Below are 27,132 nucleotides of genomic sequence, written 5' to 3' on the forward strand. Positions count from 1 at the left end.
GAAATCTGTGATGCTTTAACAAACATCATTTGAATTATATTTTTTTTACCCTTACAAGTTAAAAATAATAATTGTCCCATCTGGTTAGGATGTGGTATAAGAACACAGCTTGTGTTAAAATCATAAAATCATTGTAAGGCACATCTTTTTTTTGTATTTTTTGTATAAATTCATGCATCATTCAAGCATCATGACAGTTTTCTCAGCACATAATTAAGCTTGCTATAAGCCCTTATGGATTTTTACTTGAGTAATATTAGTTCAAATCTGACCCTTATTTGGAGCTATAAGCATGGTTGGGTGAAACACTAGTTTATTTTGATTTACAGGGTTATAATAATATTCCCCTGCCAAATATACTGGCTGTCTGATCCCAGAGTCCTTTTATGAATCTGTACTCCGGCCCAGCGCCCCAGCATTCTGTTTGTTTATTTGTCCGCGGGTCAGCTGGACTTGTTTCTGTACTGAAAGAGGCCTTAGGGGATTATGTTTTACAGCGCCATGAGGGGAAAATTTTCCGAGCCCCTGTTAAAGAGGGAAATGCGGAGACAATGGAGGAAGACAGAGCGATTGCTAAATAGAATCTGCACAACTGTTGGGATGATCCATGCTGCTATTCCTCAGGGGAGAGCGAGAGAAAGACAGAGAAAGCGAGAGGTCATGGAGCTTCATTTTCCCTTTTGCCTTGAGGGAAGGCACAATAGCAGACTCACAACCCCTGAAGGCACGTTTGTTTGAGTGCGCCACAAATTCAATTTGCTCTTGTTGAGAACATGTCACATTTAAATGATCGGCATTAACGTTGTCAACAAGAAGTTGGCAGAGCGGGGATCTGAATTGGCACGTTGCCCCAAGACACCTGGCTGCTTAGCGCAAATTTAACCCATTCTGTCATGTGGCACTGCATTTTAAGCTTATTTTTCAATGTTATTGAAATACATTTCCTGAAACGAAACCTTACATTTCCTTACATCTGGAAACATGGTAAAATATTTTCAAAATTTAATTATCTTAAGTTTGTTTGTTTGTTTGTTTGTTTATTTTTAAGAATGAAACATTGCTTTTTTATCCTTAGTACTTAGTCATTTTAAATAAGTACATTTTTAAAGATGCTGCTGAAATTGCCATCGTCTGTTATTTTGAGGACACTCATTTTGTCACTTGTATTATTCAAATATAAATTTCCTAAAAAAAACAAAACCTCACATTTCCATACATCTGGAAACATGGTTAAATATTTAAATTGACCTATTTAATTACCTTAAGTTTACTGCGTTCTCCATATTCTTAGTGATTTTAAATGAGAATATTTTTAAAGACAATTTGACTGAATCTATTACAATTGGCATCCTAGTTGTCTGTTAATCTGAGGACGCTGACTTTGTCCCCCTATATATTAAATTCGGTTCACTATTGTACACGGTTAACACATATGAGTGAGGAAATACAAAAAAAATGTAAAAAAATTTAATCAAAAACTTAATTCTTTGACGAGTTTGACCTGAGCATTCAGAATTCCCTGCGTTTTTTGCAATGTCTTTTAAGACATTTCTTCCCTGCATTTTGAAGTAGATTGAAGGGCTTTTCAAGGCCTTAATATTTCAGTTGAGTGTGAATAATGAAAATCATCAAACAGATTGGAGGGAATAATTTAATAAATGGCAGAAGCATCCAGTGTGCCGGTGCCTGTCATTGTGCTCTAGAGCATTTAGTCACTTTGAAAAACTCTCTCGAGGCCAATGAGGTCATGGATCATTCATTAATCCCCTATTCTTTGGCATTAGTGCAGAATTTTGAAGGTCTTCTTATACTGTATCGTTGTGGTTGGATACACGCACACATATGCACATTTTTTACGTGCACTTTAAATGAGACACGCAGTCATATGCAAGTCCTTGCCCATGCGTTCCCTCCCTCCTTAGTGCTATTTAAAGCTCCTAAATGCAACAGTTAATTCTCCCTCGTTTAGTAACCGAAAGCTTTCAGCCAGGATGTCATAGCAGCGCAATAAATCCCTATAAACATTTATTGTGCACAAATAGCATCATCTCATATCACACACCTAGCACAATGTTTTTTTTTCCCTCCTCCTCTTAAGTGTCTGAGGGAGTGAACACACCTCAGTTTAGGTTGTCACTGGGTTAAGCTCGAGTCGTGTACGCTTCTGTCAGCGGCTTGTCAAACTAAGTGCTTGTTGCAGTATTTAAGGATGATTCTGCGATGTTGTTACAGACCCTTTGCGTCCCAACATGTTCTGCTTCCCTGGATACATTCTGTTGTTAGTACACAAAAGTATGATGGCACTGTCTGACTCTCTGGGTTGTAAGATTTGCAGGTTTTATAGCTGTTGGAGAAACACTTCGTATCATATCCATCGGCGTGCGCTTGTTTGCATCCCCTCTCTTCTTTTCAGCCGACACCGTGACAGCGAGCGACCTGCGGAGGCGACGGGGGTCATCGTGGTTTAATTGCCATTTCATGTGCCCACCCCTCCTCGATCCGTCTCTAACGCACGCAATCCTTTGCAAGAGGGGGAAGAATAAAACCCAGAACCATCCGTGATGAGGCGTAGGCGGACGGTGACGGTTGTCGAGGCCCCCTCTCTTCAGCTGGGCACCCAGCAACCGAACACAAACACAAGTTAAGAAGTGGCCAGCGTTCTCACACAAAACACATGCAGATCCCGGCCTCCAGACGCCACAGCATCTGAATCTGCGCTCTGTAAAATAATAACACATAATAAGCTTGATTTTCTTTTTATATGCATGTGTGGATGAAAATTCCCATGCCTCAGATTTCTCGTTCAATGATAACCATAAGTGAGAGTTTTGTGTTGTTTAAACTGCATGTGTGCCCCTAAAGGGATAGTTCATTCACGTAGTTCATCATGTTTTACTCACCCTCATGTTGTTCAAACCCATATGATTTTTTTTTTTATTCTGTAAGGGGGAAAAACATAATAGGAGAAATTCTGAAGACAGTTGTTGTCGCTCTTTTCCATGCAATAAAAATAATGAGGACTAGAACTTTAAACCAACTTAAAAATACGTCCACACAGCTTTTGCAAGTTTTCTAAACTCACGAGATTCATTATTAGAGTTGTATTTACTGAAAATCTTGACATCCATCTATGTTCATGACTGACTGTTTATAAGAGAAGTAGCATTATCCAATTTGAATCATGAGCAAATCATTAATTTGCGTCATATCTTTTAAATGAATCAGTTATTCAGTTCACAAAAATAAGAATGATTCAAGTCAGAAACAAACTCCAACTGATTCATTGAGTGAGTTCAACGAATCAAAAAGGAATCATTCAGACTGGTTTTGTAAACACGTGATTCTTTAAAAAATACCTTGCTTGAAAAAACATTTGTTCATAATTCTGATGGAAGAGGGAAAATGAAGCAGGGTGAACTATCCATTGAAAGTGATTGTCCACCCCCCAAAAAATAATTTACTCACCCTCATATCCTTCCAAGCTTGGATGACTTTCTTTCTTCTCTGGAACATAAAAAAAAGAGACATGTACAAGAGTCAATGGAAACCAAACCATTATATTTTGTTTTGCAGAAGAAAGGTTTGGAACGGCGAGCACATGATGACAGTATTTTCATTCTGGTGTCGCTTTAAATTAATTCTTACAGTTTAAACAAACTGTGATGTACAGCCCTGAAGGTTTCGTACTATAGCCTTGCCTCCTGTAGATTGCTCTAACTAAACATGTGTACATGTGTTTACCCACCACGCTACAGCGTCCAGGGCATGAATTATTCACACCTAGATGTAATGGACCCCGCTGAGCGGCTTACAGACTGAAGGTTAGCGTGGGGAGCGGGGTTAAACACATATAAAGGGGCCGGCGATGGCTCTTTTAGCTTAGCATCTACCTCACTTAATCAATCTATAAGCTAATCAATCAAATCCCTCTCTTTCACGTCCGTTTTCTTTCCCCTGCTGGTCGCTGGCTGATGGCTTACATGTCCTAGCTTCAATCAATTGGCTTTTCAATCAAATCAAATTGGTTTACATCAGCCTGATTGGCCCACATTAGTCAGCACAGATGTACAGCACCTCGACAGGCTTTACATCAATCTACCAATCAATCTGCCGCTCAAGCCAATCACAGGGCCTTATATCATTACATACACAAAAGACACGTGCATGCATACACACTCTGAGGACGGTCCTCGTTTCGGTCTCTCTCGTGAGCTCCTTCAGATCCAGCCTCTAGAGGGGACTCTAAAGTGGACTTAGATTTTAGAGTGGTATCACATATTTGTGTTCATGTGTGTCGCTTTGTGTATTTAGGCAGGTGTGTGTGAGAGAGAAAGACGAGTCCTCGAGCTTGAAGCAGTTGGTTCAATATTTAGTTAGAGATGTTTGTTGTTTGTTCTTCATGCCTATGGCTGCTTATGGGATTTATGAATGTGATGGATATATTTGTAATATTTTTTCACTGTGCAGTTGACAACATTGTAAATAAATGTGATAAAAGCGATATTACCCAAATTCAAATACCTACGGTTAAAATGTAATCTTTACATGTCACCAAATAAATTAACAATATAAAAAATTTAAATAATATATATATATGCACATACGCGCACAACCAACCAATCAAGTCATTCATATTTTTTTTAACAGTAATATTACTTATTGGCAATAAAGTTGCATTTATTTGATCAAAAATACAGTAAAAGCAGTAATATTGTGAAATAGTATCACAAATTAAAATAACTGTTATTTGAATATATTTTAAAATATAATATATTGTGTGTGTTTTTGGTGATGTTTTTTTCTTTTTTAAGGTTCTTTGATCAATTGAAAGTTCAAAAGCACTGCATTTATTTGAAATAGAAACCTTTGTAACATTATAAATGTCTTGAACTTTTGATCTGTGATGTATAATTTATAAAGTTCTATATATGGGCTATACTTTTCTTTCATTTTGTTAGATAATTTGAATATTTCCATTGAATATGAGTCTATCTCTATCCATTAAAAACTAAAATTAACATGTCATATTAATGTATTTTGAATCTGATTCCTCCAAGTGTGCATGTGTCTATGTATTTATTAATTTATTTGTTAATGATATGTCAGAACCCTCCATTAGCCCAGTAAAAAAGGTCTCAAGGCTGTTTGATGGAGTTTAAAGCTGTAAAGGTAACATTACAAATCATGGCGGGCTTTCTGAGAGTGTCTGCCAAGGCGACGGCCTGTGCACATATATAACCATCAAAGGCTGCAAGGCTTTCTGGCCCACACTCGGGCTCAGTGGGAATAAAGCTGTCTTCTACTGTGCACTGTGGGGCTGTAAAAAGTTTGGACGGGTAATAAGTGGCTCATTTTTAAATGAATATGCGTCAGTCAGAGGGAGCGGGTCGGCCAGATCCTAAGCTTTCATCCCAGTGCTCACGGTAATGACTCGTCGTAAATGAGAAAAAGAGGGAGAGAGAGATACAGAGAGGGGGGAGACACAGGAAGAAATGAAAGTAGTGGTGTGGAGAACATAATGCACATTTCCGCATTTTGGATTTGGGGGGGTTGGGGTTGTTAGTACTGGCATCGGTGATAAGTGAAAAGCCAGACAACCTCACATCACACACACACACACTTACAGATGAAGTTTGCTTTCATTCAGACATTTGAATGTGTGTGTGTGTGTGTGCACATGGCACTCAAATGAACTTACTTTCTCACATGATCTAGACCAAATGCATTTAAAACAGCCACCTGTGTAGATCTTCATCACTAGCCCAGAACCATCAGATACTATTGGGGTTCGTGGCAAACTCTGTCCATTCGGCGGGATTTCTATAACCATCTTCAAGGACATTTCCTTCCTTCATACTCAGCCAAATATGTCTTTATCTAATTCCCTGTCCGCAAGACATATCCCCATCCTCTCATTATGTAATTTGTCCTCTTATATTTCTCTTGTGTTTGATTTTGACAAATATGCGGATTATCTGAATATGGGATTTTTTAAATATATGGCTAATGTTAACTTTCATGTCTGTCTTCTAATCTGCTGAATATTCATTATGGGTCTCAAGGACAAGCAGAATTGCAGAGGTCATGAATTCTGTGCAGAAGGAAGAGATAAAGAGAGGAAAAGACAGATGGGGAGAGAAAAGAAAGAAAAAAGGGAAAATGATTTACTTTTGATTAAAATTTAAACAAGGATTCACTCTTGAATCACAGAAATCAAACTGATGACCATTCACACTCTGAAATTGTTCTAAAACTATCAAATTGTTCATAATGCAGTCAGTTTGGAGTGTGTTTTGTGGTCATCCTTTTAAGGGCCTGATACTGTAGTGATAGAGGTGTTGGGAAACTCATTTGGCATTAACAGTCATCGACATAACAGTCATGTAAATTATAGTAAAAAAATATATATTTTGTGAATGTGTACAGTATACACAAACACACACACACTGTTTGTTTGTTTGTTTGTTTCTACATTTGGATTATTCGTTTTTGCCTAGTCGGTAAGTTTTATTAGTGTATGTTTTATTATAGAATTATATTTTAAATATATAGGCCTATAATATATAGCATATATTGTTATTATTATATATGTGATTTGATAATTATTCATTGTTGTTTTTTTAGATTTGTTTTGTATATTTTATGTTTACTTTATATTTTAATATAATGATATTATATATTATTTATTTAATAGCCTACATGTGATATTAGATCATATTTATGTATTGTTTGTTTGTAATTTTATAGATTTGGCCTTGTAGTGAAAAATTGTTTTAAAAATATATGTTTTATTATAGAAATATAAATAGTGCAGATGCTTATTAATAATATTAATTATATTGTTGGTATTGAAGTTATTTATTAATAGTTTTGGCTTATAATGAAATAGGGAAAGTTGTTAATAGTGAAAGTTGTCACATTTAATTAAATCTTTCATTAAATGAATGCTGTGGATGCATTGAAACTGCTGGATTATTTTCTCCCCTCCTGCAAAAAGATGAAATAAAGAAGATGTCAACACTATCTATAGGTAAAAGCCAACAATAAATGCTCCCCTTGTGGTCTCTCATATCAGATCCAGATGTCTCTTTCACACCGGCGCAGGGAGACAGAACTCTGATGTATTTTATATTGAAGCTAAATCCAGCATTGAGAGTGGAAATGCCACGGCCTGCGTGTCTTCCAGCTCCTGGATCCGAGTGAGCTGACAGTGCCTATCCTAACCCAGCATCCTGCGTGACAGCTCTCCTCACACTGAAAAAAGTCAGGGCTGATTCCTGTGGGATCTCACAGCAAACAAAGGACAATGCCGCTAGATTTCCTCTGGGAACTGCAAGTTTGGCCGGAAGATTTAGGCATACTGAAGATTGATAATGTCAGTCGGTTGAGATATGGAGTGTCATTTTAGTGAATGCAGGATCAAACAAGAAAAAGAAAATGGGGGAGGGAGACAGCATGTCATTTGTTTGCTTTGATACAAGATCGCACCCGAGGAAGAGAGCAGAGGGTTTGTGTGTGTGTGTGTGTGTGCCTCAACAAGAGCCCTGTAGCCGCCTCCTTTTGTACGATCTGCGGCTCTCCTCATGTGTACCGCCGCTGGCTCCACCTCTGAGCCGCTTGGTGAATGAAAACTTCGCAAACTCTTCTCCCCCTCCCACAACCCCGCAGCCCTGCTTCTCCCATCACCCCTCGCTATTCTCAGGGGAGCCAGGTGACACTTCAGCCCACTCGCCGAGCCTCTGTGGCGGGGCTACAGCTGCGCCGAGTCGGTCAGCTCCTCCTAAGTGGCCCCAGGCAAGATTTGAACCCCCTTTTTTCTGTCGAAAAACGCGGCACCTTAAAACAGCTCGTTAAACGCTGGCCTCATCCCAGTCCCTTTTTCCTTCCCGACTGATCTAATTTTTTTTTTTTTTGACAGCTTTATTCAAGATGAAGTTCCTCGCATGACATGGGCCGTTAGGATCAGTTACCGCTCCCCGAAGACAGCTCGGCAATGTGGTTTATGTGAGGATGAATACAGTGTTGACAAAAAGACGAGTGTGAGGGGAAAGACCTGGGAGAGAAAGAGGGACAGAACACGGCGGTGAAGCAGTAAACAATACCGTGCTGTGTATTTAACACCCTCTAACTGAAGCCAGCTGTGCCTGTAAACACGTTTATGACGATTTAATGAAAATATGCTGGTGTGTCTATGATCTTCCTCAATCAAACAGTGTAATTTGTATCGCTAGACTGCAACTGTCTTGTGGCGTAAACAGTGGCAGCTGTCATCATAGTGTCTTGTTCTGAGGTACAGTTTACTGTTGAATAGCTCTTTTTACTTTTTTCTTCCCATTTTCCCCTGACAACTCAAGGGTTAGTTCTACATAAAAACATTTTTGCCAGGAAGGACCTTAGGGTATGTTTGTAAACACTATAATAATTTTGATTTTATTTTACAGTTAATTTTTTTTTTTTTACTACATTACTCCCACATGGCAGTTAAAGCGTTTTGAGCTTAATTCCACAAATAGCCGCAGTTTACATAAACGCAGACACACTCACTAAACGTTCTGCTCTATCCTTAGGCAATGGCCTGTGTGTGTGTGATGGAGAGATCTGTTGCAGTGTCTCTGTCACTGCCCATTGGCACATTAACAAGTGACCTTAGCAGTCTCACTGAATGTAGATTATGACACCAAACCTGTATACATATACAGTATATACCCCCCCCCCCCACACACACATTTTTTTTTTTTATATAACCACTGATATTGAAGACTTTAAGGAATATCAAAAACTCAACAACACTTGTGGCATAATGTTGATACCACAAAAATGATTTCCAACTTAATAAAAAAAAAAAAAAAGCAGCAGCAAAATATGGGTTATTGAAATGGAATATGAATGGGACCAATCCGTAAATGTTACTCACTTTTTCAATAGTACAGTCAGAAGACGTAAAAAAATATGCATGTTAACATGATTTTAAGAACACTAACTTTTTCTTTTTTATTATTTATCTTGAAAATCTTTTTTATAACTTTGTTGCCATGGCATTGTAAAACAAAATATTAAAAATGAATTCAAGTTTATCTTTTTAATATTATAAAATATAAGTCACATTTATGCTTAGAAATTTCAACAACAAAAAAAGGCCCCATAGTTGTAAATGCCATACTGTAACCTTGAATTTAGATTTTTTTATTTTTTTGTTGTTTGGGAAGAAAACAAGAGATAAGCCAAAATTATTTTTCAATCAACATAACGCCACAAATGCTGTCTATTGAACACATTTTGTGTTAAATTCCATCAAAGTCTGTTTACGGACAAAATGGGTATTAGATTAGGCAATACTAACTACTTTATATCAGTTTTAACAATCCTTGTAAGCAACATCAACTCTTTTTATTGTTTTTAAGTCATTCTCTCTCTGAATACTGACATATTTCTCTTTAATTATGTGAGGAGAAAATGTTGTAGAACAGCCAATTCGTGTAGCCAATTATGTTTAATTTAATTACCTGTCGACTTTGATAATTATTACCCCTGATTAACCACAAAGCCTGCTCTTAAATGTTAATCGAAAGTGCTGGATGAAAGTGCTGAGGAGTTTTTATTTTTTCATTCATAAAAGAGAATGTTATTAGATTACAGTGACTAAGACACTCACCTTTGTCTTCGCCTGTAATGTGTCTGAAGGGCTGCATAGCACTTCTCTTGCAGTGTTCTTGCTTTAGTCCAGCAATGTCCTTATAGACTATGAAGGTTTTTTCCCCCAGCATTGTTGGTCTTGTGTCCGGTCTGTAAGGACATTATGCGAGCATAACAAGTAAACAAGCAAACAGACACACGCAGATAGCATCGCCATCACCGAATATCCCATTGCCTGGCGGGAGTGAGAAACAGAGTCTGAAAAGAACAAGCAGACGAACGAGTAAACAAATAACATACAGTAAATGTGTTGTTTTCCATGTCTCCGGGCTCTGGTGGTATTCCTGCAGCAGAGGAGAGAGGAAACATAGTCCAATACTGTTTATTTAATACAAATGATGAAAATACAAACTAAATCCATGTACTTGTCTCTATGTGAGTGTCTGAGTATGCATGGGTGGTTCTCAGGGAGCGTAACAGTGATACTTCTGGACTTGATCCGCAGCTTTGATGTCAGCTTTGGGACTGATGAGGTAACAAACATCCAGATCTTTAGCCGAGTGAGAATTCGCCCTCCTTGTGGTCATATGATGGCATGTCACAACAATACTAATCAAACTGGCTTACAGAGTCTGTGTGAACGGAAGTACAACTTTAATGGACTCATTTTGTCCCTCAAAGATGTGAAAGCTCATTAGCAAATATGGCATTTTATTTAGAAACAAGACATATTTCAGATCTCAATGCATCCAAATTATGTATGATGAATGAAAGGACGAGGCAAATTTGTTTAAATGGATCACCTCTGGGTTTGTCTAAACTCTTGAACTTGAATCTATCTCTTCAATATCCAGCCGTGATCTTGTTTGCAGGTGTGTGTGTGCTGTGAGAGGTGAACTGTATGTAGGTTGGTTAGTTAGAGAGTCAGTCATCCTATGGGTTCTCGGTGTAATCCTTTCATGAGTGCCTCATTAGCCTGTGATGGCCAAACCACAAGAGTGTTTAATCTTAACCCCGTGATGGTGAGCAGACCGAATCTCCTTCTGTCCGTCTTACCAATGTATCTGATTGTCGAACTTGATCATGTGCATGAGGCAAAAGAAGTTTTAAAAATCTGCGTTTGTGTGTTTAATCGTGTTAATCTGACAGGGAACATTGCAAACATGCATTTATTTTAGAATCTTCTTTTGTCCCTTAATTTGTTAATAATGTGTTACATTTATATAGCGCTTTTATAGATAGGCCTACTCAAAGCGCTATGGAAGGGGGAAACCTTAAAATATTCTGCTTCTAAAATGTTTTCGTTTTTTTAATCTGTGTGCAAACTTCCTCATCAGATTAATGATTAAACATGCTGTAGTTACTTCAAAAAGTTGACAAACTATATTTTTTTCAGTACATCTAAAGCTATAAATTCTGTCTTAAAGTGCAATAAGGCTGCGTTTTTTGGCCAGGACTTGAGGTCCATATGGCAGGACATAGAAGTGAAGTCAGCATTGTTTTATGAGCCTATGAGCCTGCTGCCTTCCTTCATTTTAGGCCAGCATGGCTACATCTTGGGTTATTGATTTTTCTAATGAATATGTCTTGACTAATGGGGGTCATATCCTATTGTCCAGTGGAGATGTGAATAATTTTTTTTGATGGTTCAAGTAAAAGCCATTTTTGCTGAGAGAAAGTTTCCACTGGCACTGACCATAAAATAAATCATATTTCAACTTTTTTGATAAGATGACAGATTACTGACCAAGCATCGCCTTGACTATCCATTGAAAGTTAGAGTGATATTCATAAATCAACAACTTACCTAAATCGGTCAAGTGATGTTTTTCAATAATAGTACAATAACACACAAATCATTTATATTTGTGTGTGTCTTATACATATTCATATAAATTATATTATTGCACTATACAATGGTATCTTTCTATTTATCTATATCTATCTAGAATAACATAGATAATGATAATATAGCCTACTTAAAAAAATATAATATTTAAAACAACAAATTTGAGAAAAAATATTATAACTCTTATTGACAACAAAACCAGATTGAATGATGACAAGCAGCATGAACAGACTTGTTATTTCCTGAAGAATATATGTGGACTAAGGTAACGGTTCCCTTGGTGAGTCTGTCCTTTGACTAACATCTGTTGCTCGTCGGCTGCCACAATGGCCAAACTAACCCAGCGATGCGCGCGCAGGTGAAGAGATCAGCGCCTGGAGCGCGCGAGCTTTTGTATTGTGCTACAAGCTCCGTCAGCGCAGAAGATGTGCGCGCGCGCCTGTTCTCGGCGTATTACGGTAGACCAAACTGTCCCCTAACATCGCCAACACAAGACACAAGCGGAGTAATTCAACACTGATTTCTCTGCGAATGAGCGAGGAACAGACGAGATGCCAAAAACTCCAGCGAGAAGCATTATTGGGACTTTAGGAAAACTCACCGTGTGATAACAGAGAGAAAGAGGGAAGACCTGAAGCGACGAGGAGGCGTAAAGAGCCGCGTGCTTGTTCTTCATGAACTTTGAGGAGCGCTGTGACCATGCAGCCTTTGAGCTAGTGCACGATTATTGTTTCCACTTATCACCCTACTGAGTGACCAGTCTGAGAGAGGACGCCAGTAAAAAAGGAAAAGAAGACTAATAAAGACAGTTGTCGTTGAAAGTAATGGTCTGAAGACATCACTCATAGAACAGGATTTTTTTTTTTCTTTTTGCGTTGCTCTTCTGAAGCTTTCTGGAATCGCTGGGACATTCACGAGAGCTGGAGCGACACATCCACATGGTCCAGCCGTAGAGTGAAAGTAGAGTTCTTCACAATATCCTAACAGGTTCATATCCACTTTTTTTACTTCTTCTTTTTCTTTCTTTCTTCTTCTTCTACTTTACGCCTCGCTTCTTACGCGATTTTAATAGCCTATCCCAGATTTGAATGCTCGGACGCGCTATCACACACACTTCTTCGGATCAATAGAAAGAAATATCAGTGTATTTTCTTAGATGTTTTGCAAATGGGATACTAAAGCTCCTAGTATCACAATTAGACAATCTAACTTTTTTACGTGACACTTTTAAACCGGAGATGAACGCGTGTTGTTGTTCTCCACGAGAGAATAATGATTATGAATTAGAGAAAATTTCGACAAAATAAATGATGACTTTGAAGGCTTTTAGAAAAAAAGAACCACGATGGTAGAAACGATTATAACAAGTTTATTGACCGTGCAACTGAGTTTGAAAATATCACCTGCTCCGAAATCTGAGATCTGAAATGAAAATGAAAAAAAAAATATATATATATTTTTGACCGATCAGATAAAGTAATTTTTAATAAATAAATGTTATAGTATGCAGTTGTTTTCTCTTGATAGACCATGCTTCTTCCACAGCAATTTAGAAATCATATATTACTTGGTCTTTGAGACAAAACTCTCTGCATAAACAATTTAAGTTAATAAACAGCATCGAAATATGTAGGCTACCGTAAACTAAAAAGTTAAACCGCGGCTTAATGCACATTTGTTTTTCTTATTCTCCGTGTAGCTGATTGTTTTTAACAGGCTCTCATAGTGATTTGATCTTAAAGCTCATGCCTTCTGATTCATACGTTTTCATATCTATAAGATACAACGTTTAGAAGTAATAATTTAGCGTTTTCAAATTAGGTTATAACAGAAAGTATAAACAAAAGTAAATTAAACGTTTTGAAGTTTGTTAATTGTTGTTTTAGGGTCTATTAGCGGTGTGCTATTGAGACAATGGACTATAAAAAATTAAGGAATTATATAAAAGTAAGATTAACTCTGCATGTAGCCTATTGATTATTATTATACGTTGGCCTATAAATTAGTATAATTTCAAATGCATCAGTTACCGCGAGATAGGCTAAATGAGTTGGGTTTGTATAAATGCAAAATCAGATTTTAAAATGGATGAAACGTTATTACGTTTGCACATCAAAAAGAAAATATTGTAATAAAAAAAAAAATCCCCTTGCATCCCCTTTACGAATAAACAGGCAGATTGCTGACTAACTTCAGTGATGAAAAACTTAGGCTAATGTCTTTATTTAGGGATTCATTTTTACACAGATGCATGAGCAACATTAACTTTTAATTTTATTTTTAAACCATATGTATAATGGTTTCTTGTTCGTTTCGTGATCAAATCAGTGCTGTTTGTTTTTCTCTCAAAGACAACAGCAAAACTAAAACAAAACAAGCAACAATTTTAACGTGACTCCCGGGTATTAAAAGTGAATCTGCAGAGGGAAGTACAGCTCAGGAGTTAAACCAAGTACACTAGTAATTCGGACTCTTTGTGTACTTGTGTGTGTGTATGTATATATATATATATATATATATATATATATATATATATATATATATATATATATATATTAGGCCTACACACATCATCATCATCATCATCATCTTCATTCTCATAACCTGTCAGTGTGTGTTAATCTCATGTTAATAAGGACTGATTGATGGAGCTTGTGACACAATTAATTTAAATCTCATAGAAAGTATTGGTTGAATGTTGACTTAATTCACTGTTGGCATTTACAGCACAATGCAAATGCATACTAATCACAAAATTATATATTTGTTTGAAAATTGGAGAACGATAAATTATTTACTTTGATGTCATAAAGTGTTTTTAATATTTTTATTTTGTTTAATCTTTTAATTATTTTGTGTTTAGTAGGCTATATTACTAACAGCGTTTAAAAACACATGAAAGGGCATTGACATTTATTTTATGAAAGCTTAATTTCATAAAATAATATGCATTTTATTTTATCAGACAAATTATTTTTCTTCTACTAAAACACTTTTTTTTGTCTCAGTGCTGCACTTGTGCTCCTACAATGTCTGTTCTTTAATATATTGCCTTTTATAATGAATAGATTCCATGCTAATTGAAATGTGACATGTGTAAATGTAGATGAACATAAGCATAAAGTGATGAATACAATTTCCATTTGATCTGCTTGTGTGTTAGATGAATAGAGTGATTGAATGATTTTATGTGCTTATAGAGGAAAAGTGATAATTCATGAAGTTGACAAAGAATGTGGCATTTCGTTCAGGGAGGGCATGAAAATGGCAGTAAAGTGGGTAATTTAGTTATTTGCATGGCCGTCAAGCAGCTGCAGGCGGCAACAGCTACACCTCAGCCGATAGTTTTAGCACTCTTGTTTCTAACGGCGGACACCAGGCTACCGTACAGTTCAGGTTATAATTGATGTATCACTTTTTCTGTGATAAGTGATTTTGTTTTATGTTGTTCTCCATGTTTATACAGACTACAAACCTCAGTTTCGGAGGTCTTTCAAATACGATATTTTGATGAATGTGTGGATTGCATGCAGGCTGGTATTCAGCCCACTGTGGGTATTTTTCTGGGTAGAGAGAAGGTCAGGAATGTGTTTGTTTTGGATGTTGAGACTAACCTGATGCCAGGTGTACATTCAGGCATGTTGCTTTTTGATGCATATTTTAGGAACATTTGGTGATTGAAACTTTATTTGAACAACCGGTTCCATGCTAATGCAAATATATGTCGGCGTGTGCTGTGCAAAAAGCATTTAGTGCTTTGTGTGTGTGCCTTTTTCAAATTCAGATGAGCCTCAGTGAAGTGATTTAGAGGTAAATTTAAGTTTTTCAATATCACGGGTGGTTTTAACACAAAGCACTCTTGTTCTCATGAAGCACTGTCCCTTAGACCCTCACATGGCATTTCCACCATTAAACTCTTTTACCGTTCCAAAAATAATGTTAGTTTTCACACAAGTGCATTTTTAGCTAAAGCATTTTGAAGAGCAATACATATCCATCTCTAACTGATTAGGATTATTTTTTTGTCAACCACACTTTTGGCCACTTCTGCTCTCCGAAACATGTTTGTGTGAAATATGTCATGCCTACGTTCTCTCTTTCATATTTCAGCTGACCTTACGTGAAAGGTCAGGCTGCAATTTTTACGCTTGTTTGCGTCTTTGAACGCGTCAGCTCTGGCGTTGACCAGCAGCAAGCACCAGCCGTAGATTAAACATGTGGTTTTAATTGAAGATGTTATTTGGTGGAACGGCGAGGCTGGGCATTTTTCAGTGTATGTGAATAATAAATTATGCACGTTTTTAGACCGTGAGAGCCGCTTTTATTACTAGTCAGAGAGTGGTGTCATTTTCTCCTCAAACTCTGAGCCTTGAAAGAGGGGAAAAAAGAACTAACTACACTAAAAAGTACACTAAAAAGGACACTAAAGCAATTTCAACCAACTTCAGCATCTGCAAATCAAAAACCGAAAAGACAAAAGAGACCAGAGTGACGGATGTTTTCCAGATGACAATGTTGATCTGATTAGTTGAGCTAGATATCGAAAAGGTCTGCCGTTAACTGTTTCAACTTTGAGAGAGACCAGACTGCAGTGCGGAAATGCCGTCTCGGCGATCCGTCAGCTGAAGATGCTGTTGGACATTGTTTTCCTATGTCTATTTATTCCCAATGTGAATTTAATTCTCCACTTGAACTCTTAAGCACATTTTCTCTTTACTGTGACCTCAGTGGCACATTTTTTTTTTTGTTGCAGTTTTTTGGTTTTTGAGCACAAGGTTTCCTGTGTGGGGAGGCTTCACGCCGGGATCCGGGAGAGTGCCAGGCTGTTATGAGGTGATGACTGTCTTAAAGAATGACCCTAGCGTTTGCTTAGAGAGAGGAAGGGCCCATTTCCGATAAGCTGGGGAAATGTGGTAGAAGGAAAAGCAGGGTGTTCACTGGACGGAAATGACAGTACTTGAGTCTGAGGCGTTGATCATTACTTCTCTATATCCATTAGCCGAGCACCTCGGGAGAGATTATTGGCAGCTCTGAGCTGCAGACGCGGATGGAAAGTGAACCAGTGTGCTGCATGGTCAGTCACATGTGGATACCTGCTTGAAAGAGTTACAACTGGCCTTTTTTGCCCAAAACAGATTCAGGTACCTGTTGGAGTGACGAAGAACACTGTGTATTGATTACTGAAGCCTAGATAGTGTCTAAGGGAGGATGCAAGCTGAAGTCATAAACTTGCTCCCTGTGGCCACCGAAGCTGCTTCTGCTAACTTTGCGTTCCAGCTGACAGCTGTATTTGTGTTATGGATTTTCTCTCAGTCCGCCGTCTCCCCCCTCGAGCCTTCACCCCCTCCACGAAGGTCTTTATAATGCGACTCGCTGTATATTTTAAAAACCCCAGCGCAACGCTGACAAGCCATCATGTCCGTCAGAGAACGGCGGAGAGCAGCCACATCAGTAAAGCTCTTCGGGAAAGATGGGAGCGAACTTTTCGGCACTGTCACAAAAGACATGACGTGATGTCAGAGTGACAGCTGCGGCTTGTTTGAATGGGTCTTAGTAAAGTTTTCTAGAGAAGCCAAGTTCTGTTTCTCGCTTCTATCGCAGATAAAATCCCACTTGTGACGCCAAATGCTAAGCTCTCAAAACAGCGATTGCGATTACTGAAAACTTCTGCCTAAACAGGAGAGGAGAAAACCTCTGATGTTTTATTCCTCTCCGCGTTGCCCGGCTTTGTTTGCAGGCAACGGCGGGAGGAATTCCTGTCACTGTTGCCGGCCGCAGTAAACCGTAGTCCGGGTTTAAAACTCTAATCCACCCCCAGCTGCCGAAGGTGCGAGCGGTTCGTTCCTGAGGGAGATTCTGGCGCTGCACTGTACGCTTGGATAAATCCCCCCTCCCCACTGTGTGACCATATAAGTAATAACCATATAAATGCATCTAATTTTCATTCGCTAATCCGTAAAGTAGCAGCGGAATGGAGAAGTGTTGGTTTCTTTTATGGTATTAGTAATGGGTAACAAGGGGATGCCTACTTAAGTTATTTGCATTTGAAACAGATGAACGTGATACATCTTATGACAGAATTATCTTTTAACCATGTGTAAAACAAAATCTGATTCGTCTTTCCATTTTTTTTTTTATCGATGCTTTTTCTTCTGCCCCTCTTGTAGTTCTGGCTCAAATTTATTAGACACGTTGCATTCTACTACAAGAATATCACATTTTCAGAATGTGTCGTTATAAATACCCAAATCCACGCGTTTCTTTGTGTTGTGTAAGGTCTTGTCTTTTTTTCCCCTCTTCTCTGACGCTGTTGTGGTGAAGTGTCTTGTCTTGGTGGGGGGTGAGGAGTGCAAGAAGCGCAGCGCAACACACTCGCACTGCAGGAAAAGCATGTTATCTTGCGCTAACCATCACACGCCAAATAATGGGAGGGCTTTTACACATGGACGCAGACTCAAGTTTCAATCAAAATCAAGTTTTGGATGACATAAATATATTTACAGTTTTTTTTTTACATGCATATTGTATACATCTATATTATTATATATAGATTTATATATATATTTTTTAAAACCTGTAAATCTATTTGTCATCCAAAACTTGATATTGGTCAAAATGTATTGTTTTTACATAAAATAATTGGCTATATTCCCAACGAGTGTATTGTTATGATTTATAATTTAATATTTTTTTTAAGTTTTCACAAACCAAAAATGTACGATAGCTCAGGAGGAGCAGCAAATTTGAGGGTTTCAGAGAAATTAAGAAAAAAAGAGATTGATTTCTGCTCTTACTCCGTTTTAAATCATGTGTGATGAGCGCTGCTAACCGTTGGTTAGAGTTGCCTTTTGCTCTCGGCTGTGGTCTGTGAGCATTGTTGACCAGGGGACATCTGCCACTATATTATCCCCAGCTGTTATCTGAATAATTGTATAGTAACCCCCCTTCACACACACACACACTAACACACTCACAGACAGCCCCTTACCTCCATTCATCGAAGCGCTAGCAGGAGAAGTCAGGGAGAGTATTTTCCTACAGAGGGGTCGCGGGTGGAAGGAGGGGTGGATGGGTTAGGGGAGCCGGTCAGACTTCATACCGGTTGAGCTTTTCTTGACGGTAGGTTGGGGGCATGATGGGGCTCTGTAGCGGTATGATGTCTGCCCTCGCGGTCACTGCAAGTCGGCTAACATCTGTAATGGGATTCTACATCCATATCCCCTCTTCCCTGGGAAATAACCTACTCACTAAACCTAGGATTAGCACTCTTGTCCAGGACTTTTCCACAGGAATGAATAAGTTTTGTGCTTTGTTTTCTCGCTCACACACACTTTTAAATTCAGCCCCACTGTCTTTTTTTTCCCTTTGCCATGGCAAAGAAAGGTGTGGACAAAGGTGCTTTGAATTATTATAATTTTTTTATATTATAACATTTTCTTCACTTTTCCTTCACACTTATTTAAGAGGAAAAATTAATTATTGCATGCACTAGGGCATATATCATCTTATATTTACTTTTGCAAAGTTAATGCAGCAGAAAAAGTACTGCATTTAAAATAAAATGTTTTTATTTCTTGTACTGTATGAAAGTATTCCAATTTTGCTTGTAAATGAAAACTCTACAAGTCGATCCCCAGCATTTGCCAAACAGTTTTGAATATATATTTTTTAATTTTTTATATTTATAAAATGGCAGGGTTACAAAAAGCTGACGTGTGTGTGTCTTGTACTACTATACTGTACTTTATAGCGAGTGGTGCTTTGATGGTTGCCGGCATCCACGACCAGCAATATAGTGATATTATTTAAACCATTTTAGCTTATATAAAATAAATAAGCCAATGAGCAATTTTTTAGCTATTTTTCATTGATGTCCTCTTTGCAGCTTTTTGATGGGCTTTATCCAGGCTTTCACACTCGCTCCCACCCACATACCGAAAAGGCGAACTCCAGCACTGGTCTATTTTCAACTCTGATCACTGGATGACACCAGGGCGACTTAAAGTGGTGCGACCTCTCGAACTCTTTCTTTCTTACCTCTCTCTTATTCCATATTCTTTAAATCTGTGTGTCGGAAGACATTTGTGTGCAGACATCTTACCTTTTCAAATTAATTAGTCTCCTGGCATCCTTGAACTCGCGTTGAAAGGGGACTGAATGCTTTAATTAAAAAAGGAATGATGGCCAAATTCATGTTCGTCCACACACATGCGCTTTTTTTTTTATGGGGAGGAATTGCATTGCTGTGATATTGGGATGACATGGCATTCTATGGTAATTTTTCACTTTCAATTTGAATTACCTTTCCTGACATGACCCATGCCCACATTTTATTAAAGGAATCTACATGATAAAAGTTGCAGATAACTCCAGATAGAAAGGTGTTGTGACTGTATGCTTAATTTTGAAACTAGCATACCTAATCTTTACTTCATTTCTTTTCAATCAAGCGATCGTTTTTATCAGATAAAATTGTGAGGGGATGAAAGGCTGAAGCCTCAGATGTAAACCTATTACTTGTATTAAAACCTGATTAAATTTGTTTAAAGAGTTTGTATGCGGCATTTTATCACATTCAGACATTTCCACGCCTGCGTTCTTTTCTTTAATAGGTTGTGAGGAAGGACTTTTTTCTGTGATCTTTTGTTAAGTGTTTGGTTGTCATAATTGCTGTTTCAGTTCATTGAGGAAAAAAAATAAAATGAATTCAGTTCCCGCAGGTAGAGGAACAATTGGAAGAAAATGTTTTTGAAATCTCTAGATAAGAAGAAACAGGGCAATATGGCCACTGTCCACAGGTGAGCTAATTCTCCTCTATCATTTCAACTATGACAGGTTTTTTGCCTTTGTTTCTCATCACCCTCAGATTTCTTTTGAAGTATTTACAATCTAAAACATAAATGCAGTATTTCTTCAAGGACTAACACAATTTTATGATTGGCTTTAAATAAATCAGCTCTCTCAGCAAAACAAGCCTACAATGCAAGTGCATAAAAAAAGTTAACACACACTCTAAAGCCTGCTTTTTTTGAACAGCCAGAGTCGAAGTGAAGGAGGAAATGATTACAGCGGCGAGTTAGGTTGAATACGACATCTCTGACGAGTCAGTTTCTTTATGAGGCTTTGTGCTGGGCGTTTGTAAAAAATCTGGCCAGAGAGAAGTTTCCAGAAATCCTCAGTCGGAGCACATCTCCTGGGTGCTATTAGGCTGAGACGTCTGCGAACCTCCACCATCCCTCCCGGTAACGCTTCGCGGTTTAGAGCAATCACTTTCCGCACACCAGCTTGCCATGGCTAATTTCAAAAACACAGCCGTGGCTTGTCCCTCACGACCCCCCATGCAAAAAAATAATAATAAATCCCACAGAAGAAAAAGCGGTAAAAAAAAAAAATTCTAAACCCTCTAGGCGATACGAATTTGGATTTAGTTTCACTTAGGTTTCTGTTTTGAAAACTGGTTCGAATCTGTTCATTGGGGGCCCTAATAAGGACCTGCTTCCATTTTTTTTCTGAAAAGTATCAGCGGTAATGATATCGAAGAGGTGAGGTGTTCAGCCTGTCCAGTCTTATCACTTTTCTCTCCACCTTGTCCAAAAAGTTAATTGTATTTGAAACGGATAGAGTTTTTCTGAACATTTGACAGGTCAGATGTGGAAGGAGACTATGAGGAGTGAACAAACCCCATGAGAGCGGCTCTCTTGATTGACTGCCAGTAAGCTGAACCCCTCAGCGGAGTAATCAGCATCCCCCAATCATTCAATAAACACCTAATCAGACTAATTGACCCACTCCCTGTAGGAATCGAAACCCGTGGCCTCACTCACACCTTGATGTGAATGACGAGGGGCCTGGCTGCCCTCTGTTAAGGTCTCAAACATTTGGATAAACGTTCTGAACCATGGTTTATTGTGGTCAGTAAGACTCATAGGGCGAAAACACGTTTGCGTGTGGTCAGTTGAGCTCTGGAAGCTCTACAGCGGCCTGTACTCCAAGTTATGGACACCCCCCAAAATAAATACTAAAATGTGAGGAATTTGATAAATGCTCTGATTAGTTGGCCACCCTATTTTACAGATAAAGAATGAGCGTAATGCATAAGGAGGAGGGGAAAATGAAAGAAAATATATGTGGCTATTCCAGTAAAAAATAGAATTAGTGTCTCATCACCTGTTTTATCTTGGTATATTAATGTGTCGTCCTCAGCAGCTTATCCCAAGGTTGTCTGGCGAAATCGTTTTAGCGCCGTGTGTGTTGGCTGACTTTCAGAGCAACGCGCCTCTCCAGCCGAAGCCTCCTTCCCACCCGACTCTGACATGCACTGTCTTATCTTCTTGACAACTTTGTCCACAGAGACGTTCCAAAGATATTGATATTACAATGTATTTTATTGTAATGAAATATGCGTTAAGCTTTACTTTGTCAAATATGACTTATCGCCCCTCTTAGATCCCCTGTCTGAGGAATCTGGAATGCCGTACTGTTAGTTGCTCAAAAAAAAAAACTAAAAGGGTCATAAAAAGAGCTGCTTTTTTTTCCCTGTCTTTTGTATTTCGGTTTGATTTCTTTTCTTGGGGAGAGCTGTGAGTTTTCTCAAGAGATTGTGACTTTTTTCATTTTTTTTCTTTCTCCTGTCTGTAAAGCACATTTGTATCTTTGGCTTCTCTTCTTTCTTTAATTTGGCTAAAGGTTCACCTCCAGCCGAGACAGCAGTTCAAATATATATATATATACACACACACTTGCACACTCTACCGGATTATATGAGGAAATAATTCCATACAGTCATCCATCCTATAAAAGTATTATTCTCTCGTTCTGTCCCCCAACACACACCCTCTCTCATTCTCTATTTTTCTCTTTCCTTTTCCCTTATATTCCTGCCTGGTAATGAGAATGTGTTAATGAGAGTGAGAGATCTTTCGGGTATAGCGTAATTTATCAGAAAGGCATAGTTTAAAAAAGGAAGCAAAAAAAAGAATGAGGGAAGAGACGGCCCTTCAAAGAAATTCTATTCTTCTTATTTCTGAATGTTTGATGAGACATTGAAAAGTTTTCTAACGTCATGCGGCCCGAACAGTACAGAACAGTGCGCTGTCTAATCACGCTTCACAGAAAAATGACTTCCAACCAGATTTAATTAACTGATAAGAGGGGCTTCAAATTAATTTTTCAAGGATGTTAGATTTTGATTAAGAAACTCCTAAAAGAAATAGACGAATAATCAATTTTTTAATCAACTTACTCAAATGGTAACTGGTTAATATGGTAATTCTGACAATTAGGCCAAATGTTGTAGAGCAGCATTTTCAATGCATCCTTGTAAAGAAATTATAATATCTTCACATCTAATTATCACGGTTATTTAATTTTTTTGTGTGGCTACCTCTCAATTTCACTATTCAATTTCTTTTCTCTTCTACACCTCTTCCATTAGGTCCATATTCAAATGAGAAGTTGGAGATAGTATTAAAATGAGACTTTGAGAGCACTGAATGGAGTCTTTCAGAAATCCATATTGGAAGGATATTGGGTTGAAGGGTGTGTGGGGGTTGGGTGCCGAAAAGGGAAGTGTTAAATTTAATCGTAGTCGTTTACATTTAAAGCAAAAACGACTCTTGAGATTTCTTAAGCCTTTCGTCGCCTCTGTAGATTACATGAATTAATGGCGTGAACTTTTACTTGGGGCTTATTCATTCTGAATGGACGCCTGCCTGTGAAGGTATGAGAAATGTAATGTTAAAAGTTTGGAAGTTTTTTAGTGTGGCGAAAGATCTTCACATTTGATTGTACTTTAGGAAAAAAAATAGAAAAGCTTACATAGCATTTTTCAATAATTAATCATTATAATTATGCAAAATAATTAAAGCAACTCGATTCAACTTGAAATTGAGGCACTCAAAGCAACTTTCTAAGATTTATACAAGCTTGATTTGAAGTTTTAGAATAATAGACTTTTATCATGTCGTCATACTCTACCTTTCAAAAGTTTGGGTTGTTATAAAAATTATTTCAAGTAAATTCTGCATTAACATAATATAATAATAATAACATAAAATAACAGTTATTTTAAATTGTAACTGTATTTCACAGTATTACAGCTTTTCACTGTATTTTTGGTCAAATAAATGCAGCCGTGGTTAGCAAACGAGGCTTCTTTAAAAAACAAAATATAACAATATATTATTATTATATTATAATATATTTGGTAGTGTACATATACATTTTTTTGTGATTTTTTTTTTTTATTCACTTTAGCTCAGTTTTTTTCTGAAATTGAACAAATACATATGTATCATGCATACCATAGTTTTTAGCATATTTTTTTTAAATGTCTACTACTAACAAAGGCGTATTTGTTTCATTCACCGAGTGTTACCCTCGTGCTGCGTAACAAGAAAATATTGACAAAACATTCGAGTGCTGCCTTAAACGGCGCAAGACTGGCTTCCGTTCCCTTTGAACTCGCTCGCACAAGTGGCTAAGTAGCTTCTTGAACGAGGCCCGGCTGGCAAAAACTCAATATTGAACGTACATATTCAATTAGCAAAACTCATTAGCAAAACTTGGCGTTTGTTGTTGTTTTTTTTCTCTTTCTCTCTGGCACAGAATTAATGGTTTTGATATGCTAATTAGCGAGTAATTTAATTTCAAAAGGCCTCAATTAACAGCGGCATTGTGGACACGATGAAGTTAAGCAGCATAATCTAATTTGCATTAGTAACGAGCAGGGAGTAATTAGGGGACTAATTAGACACTTCAGACAGCACTTGTGTTTACTTTCTTAATGAAGTGGAGGGCTTTTTTTTCTGTAGGAGCCAGAGTGTGCCAAGCATCAGAAGGGGTGGTGGGGGCGGGGATTTGGCACTAGGAGACGAGTGGCATATGGCTTACTGATCAGCTCCAATTACAAACCCCGCTACCTGTCACGTTAGTGGGCTGGTGACGCGAGTCGACAGCCATGTGCGCTCTCGAGCACCAATCGCCGAACCTACATGTGTCGGGATAGGCGCTTGACATCATGGGCCGAATGGAACCGTCTGGTGGAATTCCACGCTCCGTGCCCTGGCTCTGCATACTGTCTGATGAGGTCATAGCGCAGGGACATGTCAGAGCCATTACGGGCCTTCGTGCGCCTGGCCGTATTGGTTTAAAAATTTGGACCAGGGAAGAACCTTCTGTAGAAAATTCCAGATGGCCCTTCTTTCATAGAGGACGGAAAGTTTTTTTCTCGTCTTGAAAGAGATCCAGGGTTCAGGACGGTAGCAGATGGAGCGGTATCGGGGGCGCAGACTGTTGATGCACGCTGTGACCTGGGCTGTAGTTTGTCTTGCTCTCAATAGTCTCATGTAGCCACTTTATCAAATGAGTGACAGGATGGAAATGAAATGAAAAGGAGAGAACACAGCAGAGGAGGTCTCTCCATCTCCCCTCACTCTCCCATTTATCTGTCTTTCACTCACTTCCTTTCTCTCTGTTTAGCTTGCTGTCTGGTCATCTGTTTTCCCTTCTCTTTTGGGGTATAAGCAGCAGACTCTCTGATAAAAGGATATTTGGCCATGGGCTTGGTACACAAGCCAGTGTTATTTTCTCAGCCGTTGCGTCAATAAGAAACCCTGCTTCTCCAGGAGTATCCAGGCAGCTCGCAAACATTCCACCAGCTTTTCCAGGCTTTGTCCGGCAGGCGAGTATAAATTATAGCTTTGCTTTTGTTGAGCATTCGTTTTCTTAAAGTGACCACACACTGAGGACTCCTTCCTCCTTGGTACCAGATGATTTTTATTTGTATTTTTTTAATGTCTCACCAGGGCTCATCAGTAAGGTTTTTACCCCAGCCTTTTCAATTGGCCCCACCACAAAAGAGATTTCTTTTTTTTACATTGTAGTTGTACTACAGCTACTACTACTAATAATAACGATAATTTAATAAACTTAAAAAAAAAAAAAAATCTATATATTTTCTTTACAGAATGATATATATTAAAAGTTTCTCAGAGAATGTTTGACTAAAATGTTGCTAATTAATTATTTACAAACATGGTTGACTGCTAATTAATAATAGTTAATTGTTTACAAACACATTTCAAACTTTCTTTACAAAAAGTTTTAAAGTGTAAATTATACAGATCCATACATTTAACTTGATAACAATGGCATATAATGCAATGATTGATATTTGTTTGATTTGTACTTTGTTGACACATTTATATTGATGCTTCCAAAACAATTTTTTTGTGCTAATTTAACAAAACTTTTGTTGCCAGCTAGTATTGGCTAGTGTTTAAAGTTTCAAAACATAAAACATAAAACATGGATGTACAATATATTAACAAAAGTAATATTTTGAGTGTTGTCGTCTGGCCCGGAACTCCCTCACACTGGCCATCTTTATTGTTGAGCATTCTGACTGATGCGAGTGGCACCGAGGTCAAAAGGGAGGCTGTAGTAGATCAACAGTAGGAAGGCCTGGAGTCATCATCTGAAGTGCTCATTTATTTGAATTTGAGCTGGATCCCATTAAAATGTTGAGAAATGATGGTAAACAGTGTGGCCTGTGAGTGTATTCACAGAAGTCTAATTGAGGGCTTGAGTCTGTGTACTGTTAAAATGGGGGGGGGGCCCCCCTCAAGATTCCGGGGCCAAGCTCGATTTACGTACCAACACTAACTATGAGCAAAGCAGCCCAAAAATTTCCAAGTCTGCATGTCGTCTGCATCCTTAGTGGCGTATGGCATTGAGTTTCAGGCGGAGTTGTTTTTGGATACAGTAGAGCTGTGAAGTTGGCCCGCCCGTCAGGAAGGGTGGAGCTGTAGGTGAAAAAGAGGGCAATTTTGATTGACAGCTTTAAAGTGGGTGGGATTAAAGTGTTAGTTTTGAGGGTTTACAGTGTGTGCATATGCACAAATTATATTAATATTGTGACTAAAACGCCCCACCCACCGCTTTTAATTGCAAAACTATATCCCAGATTCACTCAACTTTTATATGGTTCCTGGAAGGGGACCAGGTTTTGATTTTAGCATTATGCTTTAGAAGTGTAGTTGAAATCTGAACCCTTCCTTGTTTTAACAAGGCGACTGACTCATTGGCTGCTGGTTCAGCAACGGACTTCGTAGAGCTTAGTTGGTCTGTTTTTTGCCCAACTTTCTCACTTTACGACCAGCCGCCCTGTTGATGTGTCTAAACGCGTTGCTCTCTATTACTTCTGACAGGCATGAGGAGTTAATTAATGCCGCTGGCGGTGCAAGATCTCCTCGGCCGGGACTATTTCTCAGATACCATCCGCTGTGTTGACTACACACTGAAAACAATGCCAGGGCACTGTAAACTACAGCTCCCATGAGTGGGCTTGAATGACTCAATATTGCCAGGATTACACACTCTTTTAATGTTTATTTGATAGGTAGTTTTTTGTTTTTTGTTTTTTTCTCTAATAATAGCTCACAAGTAGTAGGGCCTTTTTCTTCTCCAGGTGGGGCTCTTCCCTATCAGGGCTCTGAAACAGAAGGCTACTGGCAAATTACTCTCGCATAGGGGATCAAACCGGTTGTCCCAGACACTGAGATCACACACAATGGAGGAACGGGAGGGGAAGAGAAAGGGGGGACGACAAATATGCAGCTGCCTCAGCCACCCCAAATAGCATTGTTATT

The 27,132-nt window shown here is 38.3% G+C and overlaps 1 protein-coding gene across 9 annotated transcripts in view; it reads left to right on the forward strand.

Moving 5' to 3' along the window:
* Positions 1-27,132, forward strand: part of foxp4 (forkhead box P4) — a 288,002-nt gene that overhangs the window by 151,409 nt on the left and 109,461 nt on the right. For 2 of the 9 annotated variants that reach the window (XM_079596524.1, XM_079596530.1), the window contains exon 1: positions 11,933-12,469. The exons of 6 other annotated variants lie outside the window; for them this stretch is intronic. The gene's annotated coding sequence lies outside the window, so the exon portion shown is untranslated. Of the gene's footprint in view, positions 1-11,900; positions 12,470-27,132 lie in introns of those variants that run through there. One more of the 9 variants, XM_079596528.1, reaches the window with a different exon arrangement.

The sequence above is a fragment of the Phoxinus phoxinus genome (genome assembly GCF_949152265.1).
Source record: "Phoxinus phoxinus genome assembly, chromosome: 22".
NCBI classification, from domain to species: domain Eukaryota; kingdom Metazoa; phylum Chordata; class Actinopteri; order Cypriniformes; family Leuciscidae; genus Phoxinus; species Phoxinus phoxinus.